Source organism: Hordeum vulgare, chromosome 7H (assembly GCF_904849725.1).
Source record: "Hordeum vulgare subsp. vulgare chromosome 7H, MorexV3_pseudomolecules_assembly, whole genome shotgun sequence".
Classification (NCBI taxonomy): domain Eukaryota; kingdom Viridiplantae; phylum Streptophyta; class Magnoliopsida; order Poales; family Poaceae; genus Hordeum; species Hordeum vulgare.
In genome coordinates, this window is record NC_058524.1 from 585,200,589 (window position 1) to 585,208,728 (window position 8,140).

General features: G+C 48.7%; 1 long non-coding RNA gene across 2 annotated transcripts; it reads right to left on the minus strand.

Moving 5' to 3' along the window:
- Window positions 1-3,805: 3,805 nt before the first annotated feature.
- Window positions 3,806-7,218, minus strand: LOC123409697. Of its 2 annotated transcripts, none has more exons than XR_006612889.1 (2): window positions 6,841-7,189; window positions 3,806-4,094 (listed from the first exon to the last, which is right to left on the minus strand). It is a non-coding gene; the product is annotated as an uncharacterized LOC123409697 (long non-coding RNA). The 2 variants fall into 2 exon arrangements; XR_006612890.1 differs by lacking the exon at window positions 3,806-4,094 and adding an exon at window positions 5,588-5,628 and having other exon boundaries at window positions 6,841-7,218.
- Window positions 7,219-8,140: the final 922 nt, after the last annotated feature.

The window sequence follows — 8,140 nt, forward strand, 5'->3', positions numbered from 1 at the left end:
ATATCGTTCGGTATGAATTGGGAAAAGTGCCTTCCATTCGCCGAATTCGCTTATAACAATAGTTACCAATCAAGCTTGGGCAAAGCCCCTTTTGAAGTTCTCTATGGACGAAGATGTCGAAGACCTCTAAATTGGTCAGAAACCGGAGAGAGGCAACTATTTGGCCCGGATATGATCCAGGATGCAGAAGAGCAGGTTCGCATTATTCGTGACAAGTTGAAAACAGCCCAGTCTCGTCAAAAGAGCCAATATGATCGTCATCATAAGGCTGTGACCTTTGAAGTTGACGAGAAGGCTTACCTTCGGGTTACACCTTTGAAGGGTACCCATCGACTCGGTATCAAGGGCAAATTGGCTCCTCGTTACATTGGTCCTTTTTGCATTCTTGCCAAACGAGGAGAAGTTGCCTACCAGTTGGAACTTCCTCCGCATCTTTCCAAGGTTCATGATGTTTTCCACGTCTCGCAACTCAGGCGTTGCTTTTCGGATCCTATCCGTGAAGTGGACCACGAAACGCTTGATCTCCAAGATAACCTTTCATACCGAGAATACCCCGTGCGTATTCTTGATCAAGCTGAGCGTACCACTCGACGTCGAAACCTCAAGTTTCTTAAAGTTCAATGGTCAAATCATTCTGAAAAGGAGGCAACTTGGGAAAGAGAGGATCGTCTCCGACTTGAGTATCCGGCGTTATTCCCGACGACTTCTAAATCTCGGGACGAGATTCTTTTGAGTGGGGGTGAGTTGTCACATCCCTGACACCTTAAGCAAGTTAGTCCTGTGCTCATGTCTTCTTTGCATTTGCATCTAAGAATTTTCAACAAGAACAAGAAAGTGGCAAAGGAAAAACTCAAAACCCTAGCCACTACTTCAAATAAAGAAAATCTCAAACTAGTTAAAATCAATGAACCCAAAATGGCCTCAAGAAATGTTCAAACTTTCTAATAAATCATGAAAGTAAATGAGCATTGGAGGAAACTATTTTCTTGACACTTTAAGCATTTTAAATTAATGCAAAAAGCCACTGGTTTCAAATTTTAAATTTGAAATCAGAAACTATAAATTTTCAAAAATGTTGAAAACTTTGGAAATGGTTGGGAATATTATAACAAATATTCAGGTGTGTTTAAAATAGTTTTTACAACCTTTTTGGAGCTGAAATAAATAGCAAATCAATGTCAGAAATTAAAACAGAAATAAAACAGAAGGAAATGGAAAAGAGGTTACCTGTCGCCTAGCCTGGCCCGGCCCATCTCCCTGAGTCATCTCCTCCCTCGCGCCAGTAGGAGCAGGAAGTGGCCGCCGCCTTCTCCGGAGCGGCCACGCACCTGTGCGCCTGCCTGGCCGCCGCCTCGCGCTGGCAAGGCCGGGGATAAGCTCCCCGAGGCCACCGCTATCCATTCCCAACGTCAGTTCTTCCCCCTCCTCTCGGATCTCTCCTCCCCCTTCTGTCGCCATTGGAGCCGAGCAAAGCTCGAGCTGCCCGTGCCCCTAGCCATAGGATCCGCCTGCTGAGCACGCCGTTAGCTCCGCCTCGTCGGTCTGGTCCTCCCTGCAGAAGCCGAAGCCACCCCGAACCCTGCAACGCCCATGGCACCGTCGTCTTCAACCTTCGGCCGCCAGTGAGCTCTGCTCGATTCGTCGCCCCCAGGCCTTCCCCGAGCCGTCTAAGCCCTGCTCTGCACTCCCCGTGAGCATGCGGTCATTTCCCCTAAGTTTTCCCCGTCGATCCCCTCCTCTAGCCCGAGTTTCACCGGAGCCCGACGAGGACCGCCGCTGCAGCTCGTCGCCGGTAACCCTTCGGTGAAGTGTTGGTCCGTCTGAGGCTACCAACAGCCTAAGGACGTTGTGTAGATGCGATAGGTGCCCAACCCCGAGCGTTTTGACCCCGTATCCGATGGCCTCATCGATGACCGAACTTGGTCGCCGCCAAGCTCGTCGCCGGCGTCGATTCCGGCCACCCCAGCCCCTGGGGCTTGTCCCATCGTGCGCGCCATCGAGTGGTCGTTCCTTCCATGGTCTCAGCCGTGCATTTGGCCCTCTGTGCGCCATTTCCGAGCCCCCCCCCCCGAGGTTTCTGGTGCTCGCCGGAGGCTCCCCGCCGGCGAGGTCGACCTCGCCGCCAGTGGATCTCGGCTGGCCTGAGCCACTGACCGGTGGGGCCAGCCTCTGGCACGTTTAAAGTTAATAAAAATAAATCAAATAAGTTAATCAGTCACTGACATGTGGGTCCAGTAAGGTTAATCAGTTAATTAAGTTTAAACTTAATCTAAATTTGACCAGAGAGACTGACCAGTGGGTCCCCCCTGTCAGGTTTGACCTGAACAGGTCGGCTGACCTGCTGACGTCAGGCTGATGCAATAAAGAGAATTTCCACTATAGAAATAATTCCAGGAAATTGCTAAAACTTGTATAAATCATAGAAATTAATCTGTAACTCCAATGAAAATAATTTATATATGAAAAAGTAACAGAAAAATTCAAGGGTTCTGAATATGCTATTTTCATTCATGTTTGAAAAAGTTACAGAACCCTAACATGAAGAATAATGAATAATTCAATTCTTATAATTACTTCATAAATGGAATTTGGAAAAATATTCAAATTTCATTATGAATGCCATGATCACACACTGTCCTAATTACAAATCAGTACCTTAACATGACATCTCATGCATGGTAACATCAAGTTGATCTGAGCATGAGGTCGAATCAATTAAACCGGTATCCGAGACTACCTCGTTTGAATTGATATTCGAATGTTATTCAAATCAACTCTAAACATAATACATATTGATTATAATAACTTATCACCTTGCATTCTCATGCCATGCTCATGCATCATTTTGATTGCATATGATTGTTATTGAATGTTGCCATTCATTTCGGTAGGCTCCGCACCCCCGGATTCCACCGAATATCCGTCTGACAGATATCGTTCTTCCTCTGAGCAACAAGGCAAGCAACCCTTTTGATCATCCCGATAATTCCCATGTTTCTGCTCCTGCACTTATTTATTGCATTAGGATCAAATGCTACAACTGCTTTTGCCACGTTAGTTGAACCCACTTCCTTTGCATGACCTAACCTTGTCACAGTAAATAGCCGAACCTTGCAACCTAGCATACCTGGTAGTTGCCTGAGCTATGATGTGCCTTATCCTGCTATGCATGCTATGCTTAGAGTTGTGTATTGTTTGTCATCTGGGAGATGAACAGAATTGTGAGAATGTGTTCGGTAAGTAAAGGTTGTGTGTTGAACCTGATTTGGTAAAGGTACCGGTGAAAGGTTGTGTAGGAGTACATGGCGGGTTGTTTCATTGGAACCATCCATAAGAACTGAGTTCCGTGTATGTAATCCAAGACTAGATACTACCACATGCTGGGCCCTGAAATATGACCCCGCTCGGCCTATTAACCGCGTAATACTCGGTCCAGGAGTTGCAAGTAGTTTCTGGTGTTTATAGTAATGCTGGAGGCCGTGCATGGTGCTGACCTAAGAGGTGGGCTATGATGCGGTAGGCAGTGGCACGGTGTACCAAGTGGCACCCGGATGGTGGGCTTGGGAACCCTGCGCACATCGTTTGAGGCCGTTGCGGAAACCCCGGCCGGACTTCCGTACGGGTTACTCTCAGATAGGCGATAAACCTGGACTAGGTACTAGTGTGGTTAACGGTCGTGGCCGACTCCCTCGCTGGGCTTCCTGTGACGCCCTCGTTTTAATCGTACGCTAACCATACACGCAAATGCGTACGATCAAACCCAAGGACTCACGGGAGGATATCACAACACAACTCTAGACACAAATGAAAATAACATCAGCTTCATATTACAAGCCAGGGGCCTCGAGGGCTAGAATACGAAAGCTCGATAAGCACACGAGTCAGCGGAAGCAACAAATATCTGAGTACAGACATAAAACATGGGGTGCCTTAGAGAAGGCTAGCTCAAAAGATACAACGATCGAACGAGGCGAGGCCTCCTGCCTGGGAACCTCCTAACTACTCCTGATCATCAGCGGCCTCCACGTAGTAGTAGGCACCGTCGGGGTAGCAGTCGTCTGTGGCTGGGACCTCCATCTCCTGGGCTCCATCATCTGGTCACAGCAAACGGATCAAGGGGACAAGGGGGGAGCAAAGCAGCGGTGAGTACTCATCCAAAGTACTCGCAAGTCTTACATCAGAACTATTCTAATTATGCATCAGTATCAAAGAAGGGGGTTATATGTGGACTGACTGCAGCATTGCGAGAATAGAGAGAGAAGGCCTAGTCCTAGCGAAGACTAGCATCTTCACGGTCTTGCAGCAATAGACGAGAATAGAACAGGGGTAACACATTAATAGTCATATTGTTGCAACAATATTAAAGTGAGGTCACGCCTAAAGATCCTCCCTCGACTCCCTGCGAGGAAGCAATCCCGAGGCAAACTAATTCCAGTTAAGTAACCATTGTAGTTGTATAAGATCGGGGCACAACTCCAAGTCGTCCTGTAACCGTGGACACGGCTATCCGAATAGTTAATTTTCATCCCTGCAGGGGTGCACCACATGTCCCGTCACGCTCGATAACACTCTGGCCGGACATACTTTTCTGGGTCCTGCCCGGCCTCGGAATATCGACACGTCGCAGCCCCACCTAAGACTAATCAGAGAGGCCAGCCCGCGGGTCTAAATCCTAAGCACAAAGGGTTCATGGGCCCAGTTCCCCTTCACGCTCCTGCACGTGGCGTGGGCGGCCGACGTCAGTCCTAGCATCCCGTAATCACAAGCGCGATGCATCTCGGGACGACTCGGGCGCGCGCCGCTACACTGCTGGCATCTGAAAAGCTTCGGCTGATACCGCGACGCCGAGTACCCATAATTCTTCCCGCGTAGCCGGTTAGTGTGAAAAGGTCTCCGACCAACCCAGATCAAATACCCAAATCCATTAGCATTTTAATTAGGCCAACAAACACAGTCTCGCGGGAATCCACCCGTCTTACAACTAATCACCAATGATCCCAGTAACATGGTCGAGTAACTGTGTGGTTGTAACATCGGGGGAATCCGAGGTATCACCCTCGTTGGATTCCGAACGATGTACCCGTCAAGGTGGGCTTAGAGGAATCACCCTCGGGGGTCCCACACTCGCGGGGTGGCACGACAGAGACGTCATCGGGAATGGTGAAAGAGGAATCACCCTCGATAACCACGACCGACTAGCTATACTACAGAGATATCATCAGGAGTACTTAGCGAGGTGTCACCCTCGGTACCCGATAGTATCTCTGTAGCGTCGTACAACGAAGGGGGGGTGAATGTGTTGTGTCGGGTCTGGCTCATCGATCAAAGATCGAGATTTGAAAACAAGCGGGGCAACTGAGCTACGGGGTCAGAGGGGATGACTGCTCCACCTATACTAAGCATATTAAGGATATAGGACTGAAAGTAGCAGTTCATCAAAAACAGGCTATGCATCAGATATAGGAGCTAACTACAACAGTAGCAAAATACTAATGCAAGCAGTAGGAAGAAAGACATAGGCGATATAGGAATGATCAAGGGGAGTTTGCTTGCCTTGCTGCTCTGCAGACAGATACGGATCCTCGACCGGGAAGTAGTCGATCACCGGATCATCATCGGTCTCGGGGTCTACCGCAAAGAAAGTAATGGAGGGGAAACACAATAAATAACAGAACAACTAAATGCAACACAAATGCAATGGCACGACAAGATGTGTGGGTGACATGCTCTAATGCATCCTTAAGCATTTTAAAAGAAGAGGCAAAATATCCCGCAATATATTCCCGGCTCCAGGTAATTTTCGGACAGACGATCCTGATGCAAAATGTTCATGTGCATCATGTTAGAGAGGTGTGGCAGGTATATGGATGGCATATTCAGATTCGTTATATTTTTCTGATCATCCTTTATATATAAATTATTTTCGTTCGAGTTTGTATGATTTAGATATGATTTTCTGAAGCTTATTTGATTTTCTAAAATCGTTTAAAACGAGTTTGACCAAGTCAACTTACTAGTCAAATGGGATTGGTGTGGCCCACATATCATAGGCAGCAACTAAACTATGCTACTTAATTAAATTAACTTAGCCGAGGCTCCACTTGACATAGGCTATTAGTTAAACTAACTAGTTAAACTAATTATTAATTACTACTAACCCACTAAGCTACACACGACTCACACACTCACGCTCTCACTCACAAGCACACACACTCACGCTCCACACTCACAGGCACGTACGCCCGTGGCCTTTGCCATGGCCATCGCTAGCAGCAACTACTTGCAAAACAGCAGTGCTGTGGCCTGGGCAGCGGTAGCTAACAACAGTGTATAGCGGCAAACATGTAGGCATAAAAGCAGCAGCGGCGAGCGAGGCCAGAGTGGCCAAGGGCGTGCAACATAGCAGGAGGTAGCGGCGGGGCTGCAACAGCGAGAAGAAGTAGCTGCAGTGGACAATAGCTCAGAAAGAGCAACAGAGCAAGGATGACGCGCACGCACGCGCGGCGACACAGCGGGGTGGCCTAGGCACAGCAGCAACACAGCAGCAGAGACAAACGCGGGCGCGCACCGGGCGACAGCAAGCAGCAAATGGCAGCAACGGGGGCATCAGGCGCGACGCGGCGAGCAGCGGGCACGCACCTGGGCGTGGCCAGGCTGTGCCCCGGGGAGACCAGTACGCGGCAGGGCGCAGACAAAGGTGAGGCAGAGCGCGCCGGACACACACGCGGGGATGGGCACGGTCGCGGTGACCACGACCACAAGCCGAAACTCACACGACACAGGACGGCGACACGAGGCGATGAACATAGGGGAGACAAGGGAAATGGAGGTGCCGCTCACAGGGGAAGGCGGAGGACGCGTCGGACGGGGCGGAGGAGCTCCGGTGAGGTAGATCGGATGAGGCAACGGCGGCTGTAGGTGAGGAAGACGACGTCGATCCCGGCGATGTAGAGGCATAGAGCTCGAGGTGGTGGTCGTAGACGACGTAGAGGAGGCTGACGGAGCTGCAGGACATGGACTCCGGGCACGGGATCGACGGAGGGCGCGAGCTTCACGGCGAGAAGGCCATGGGGTCGCGGACGACGACGGGTGTGAGCGGGGCAGAGGGAGGAGAGGCGGCTAGGGTTCGGGAGGAGGCTGCGGGGTCGGGGGCCTCTTCTAGGGTGCCGGGTGTGTGTGGATGGCTGCCACCACCGCCATGGCGTCGTGGATGGCCGCCACGCCCGTGCCTCCTGCACTGTAACGAGAGGAAGGGGATAAGTGAGAGTGTAGGCTGGGCCTGCCCAAAGGCCTAGTGGGCTAACGCCCAGGTGAGGTTTTTTCTTTTTTTTTGTTTAAATCTCTGTTGTTAGAATTTAGTTAATTTATGTTTGTATTTTTTTAGCACTATTTGACTTATGAAAAATAAGTGACCTCGCCCATAATCATACAACAATATTAGGCAATGGCACAAAAAAGTTTGGGGCCCATTTCAAAAGTTTAAGAATTTTCATAATTCAAAAGGCATTTAATTAATTGTTTTGGCCTCTCTTATAATTGTTTTCGAGGTACTAAAGTACTTTATAAAATGTTGGTTTAATTCTTATAAATACTAGGTGAATAGTTGTAACCCATCTATGATTTTAGTTTTCATGTTTGCAAAACTATTTAAATCGCTTATTATTTGAGTTCTTAATTTCGATAGGAATTTGGAACAAGATATGAATCAAATTGTGATCAAACCTTGTTTAGCAAAAGTATTAACTTCACGTCATGGTTTACTGTAGCTTAATCACAAGCATTACTGTAGCAAAAGCTGAGGATGTCACAACTCTCCCCTACTAACAAGAATTCTCGTCCCGAGAATTTAGAGGTAGAAGGAAAGAGCTCGGGGTATTCATCACAAAGATGATCCTCACATTCCCAAGTGGCATCATCTTCAGAATGATTTGACCACTGCACTTTAAGGAACTTGGTGACCTTGCGACGAGTCTTACGTTCAGCTTGGTCGAGAATGCGGACCGGGTGCTCTTTATAAGAGAGGTCTTGTTGTAGTTCAAGCATATCGTGATCCACTGCTCGAATAGGGTCCTTGAAGCAGCGACGGAGCTGAGAAACATGGAAGACATCGTGAACCTGAGAAAGGTTCGCCGACAGTTCC